This window comes from Lepidochelys kempii, chromosome 8 (genome assembly GCF_965140285.1).
Source record: "Lepidochelys kempii isolate rLepKem1 chromosome 8, rLepKem1.hap1, whole genome shotgun sequence".
NCBI lineage: Eukaryota > Metazoa > Chordata > Testudines > Cheloniidae > Lepidochelys > Lepidochelys kempii.
Genome location: NC_136387.1, coordinates 32521364 through 32524506, shown reverse-complemented (window position 1 = coordinate 32524506; position 3143 = coordinate 32521364).

The window sequence follows — 3143 nt, the reverse complement described above, 5'->3', positions numbered from 1 at the left end:
GAGGTGGCTTTATGTCACCTTTATCTCCCTTTCTCTGAAATCTTGGGCCTAGCTGGAGGCTGGTTTGAGCTCAGTCCAACAGAACAGCCTCCTGGCTACTCCAGTTGCACCCACCTGAGGTCAGATTTAAGATTTTGTGTTGCAGTGTATTTGTGAGGAGTTGGGTGTGTGCATTGTGTTATTGTACATGCTGGAGGTGTATGGAACTTATTTATAAAGGGCTAGAGTCTGTCACTGAAAGTGACTGTGGAGGTTAAAGGACATTAAAGAAGGATCCTGCACTTAAAGTGAAGCAAGTGCTTAAGTGCTTTGTTGAATCGGGACCTCCAGGAATAATCTGGCCAGATAATCTTTTGCTCAAATGTTTGCAGAAAGCCAGCTCAATGGGAATGCAAACACATTTGGGCATTTCCTTGCTTGTAAAGGATTGTGTAGGTGGATGTTCCCCTGAACCACCCATAACTAATTTTTAAGTAACGATTTTTCTTTGTGGGATATGTGTGTATGGTACTATTATATATATATAGTGTGTATGCTATATAACGTAGACCCCAAACTAGTAACACATAGAATGAATTGTGTTGACACTTTCAAAAATATTGGTTGTTTTTTTTTCTGAGTTGGGGCAGGGGCAGAAGAATTTCAGCTCACAGAGAACTTCTTTGAACAAGTTATGAGCCCCTCTTAAAAAGGTAGCGTTGTCAAATAGAGTGCTCAGCCTCAACCCTGGGAGCTGCTAACCACTTCCACTATAATAGAGAAAGTTCCCTTTGTTAAGTGCTTGTGTGTGAAGCTCAGCTTAGAACAGATAACAGCATTTTAGTTGGGATTAAAGGAAAAAATTGACGCAAAAAGAAAGTGGTGATTTTTAAAAGAACAGATGATCTCTCCAGGGCTTTGGTTTTATATTTCAAACATTCACTTTATTACATTTTATGGAATAGAGTTTAAATGCCACTATGTACAAGCCTACATTTCATTACTGGAATTTTGTTTATTCACTTGCCATTGTTGTTCGGTTCCCATTTTTTTCTCTGGTGCTGCACTTAATACAAGGTATGATTTATGAATATGTGGTTTTGATCCTTCACAATGTACTGTAGCAAAATGGTTCAATAAAAAGTTATTAAAGTAAGAAATCCATAAAGTTTCATATGCTTTGCCCACCTTCTATAACAAACCCTCGTAAGAGACTTAGCTCACTTTAGTCAGTCACATACCCAGCACACACTCATACTTGCACAACTTCTAATACAAATATGCAGGCAGATATGTCCTTTCTCAGGCAAAACTCCTCCTGAAGACACACACTGCAGTCAACAGTAGTTTTGCCTGAGTAAGAACTTCTAGATTATGCCTTTAGTAATGTAATGAAAGTTGCATATATCAAAAGGGAAAAAAACAGCCATATACAATCTATTTAAGAGACTTATTTTAAAATCAGGAAATTAAACCATCCGCTCTAGCATAAAGATACACAATACCAAATGGCATTTGGTTCCCAAATGCTCAGTACTTTGAAGTGTGGGTGGAGGGACACACACATTTAACTCATTTCTAGAACAAAGCGGTCAGTCATGCTGATTTTGGAGTGAGCAAAATAGAGCCGACAAACAGAATTAGGTCCCGAGCGCTGCTTTGAATTTGACTTTCTGGAGAAGTGTAATAGTGTTCTACACTTAAACAACAACCTATTACTCCATCTCTACCTCTATCTGCAAAGGCAGCTTTGTCCCTTACCGAGACTGCATGGATAAAGACCATCAAGAATATATTATTGTTGAGGAAGGAGGTGTAAATGATGGCATTTCATTGTTAAACAACCCATTGACCTGCAGAGTGCTACTCCTTCCCCATGCCAGAATATGCTACACACAGCTTTGGCAACTTGGGAGGTTGCTTCTGGAGTTCTGTGGTTTCCAGTGCCCTGACAAATGTCATCTCTCACAATGTCACCTGCTCAGTAAGTCTAGGGTGCAAGAGGCAAAGGGCTTAATAATAGAACATGGAACTTGAGAGATGATGCAGTTTTTAAGCTATCTGTGTTTGATTAAAGATCCAGTCAGGGCTGTTCAGTGGTTTGCGTGAAATGTGAACTCAATCCAGTTCCTAGCAGGCAGCTGATTACATTATAAAACCCATCACCTCACTTTACTCCCTTGTTGGTGTCTGAGCAGAGGCGCCAAGGCCAGTGTGGACTACAGAGACTGTATTAGTCCCATGCCACGTAGACATTCTCTCATTGCGTTGGAGTCGAGTCACCTTGGCAGGGCAGCTTGCACAGCTGCTGTTATCTGTGCTGTAACTGTAAAGAGGACTGGGCGAGAAGGCTTTCAGTTCTGGCAGCTTGTGCCATCATCTTGAAGCAATGGGAGCTGCCTGGACTTCTCTTAGGTACAATTTTAAAAGAGTCATACAAAAATTATCTATAGAGTCAGTGATGTGTCACACTGTAGCAAATGAATTAGACAGGGAGATAATGAGTTTTTAGGCACTCAAATCCAAGAGTGTAGGAGTTCAAGAGGGATCTCAATAAATCTCCAGGCACAGAGAATGTTAGGGGAACTTTTTTTTTTTTAAAAGCAGGAAGAGAGAAATCGTACTGAGATTAAACACCTGCATGATGTTCTGGTTGTGCTGTTGGGCTTTTATTCAAGAACAGAAACAAGTGCCCTATTGCCAACCTCAAGTGGTCAAAATCATGAATCAGGTCAAACAAAAATCATGAGATTGGCTTAAAGATCAGGAGATTTTACATTTGGATTCCTTTCATCAGCCTCGTAGGTTTGGAGTCTTTAGGCTTCATGTTTTCAAGCTTTTCTCTACAACTACAAGGGCTAGAAATGGACTAATTTTTAAAACGAAAGATAAGAAATGGTTTTCAAAGGGGATGGAAGCTGGCCTTTAACTGACCCATTTTTCACATGGACGTGCTGTTATATGAAGAACCCATTTTTGGGCACACAAATGGGATCAGCATTTGCAAATTCCATCACTATGACCTTCCCTGCGTCTGCAAATCCTGTGCGTGTGTGTGCGCCATGCAACTCTGCATTTTTCCATATGATAAAACAGACATCAGAAAAACACTTGCCCACAAGCTAGCACAAACAATATTTGGAGTGCAATGTTAGAGGCAAAAT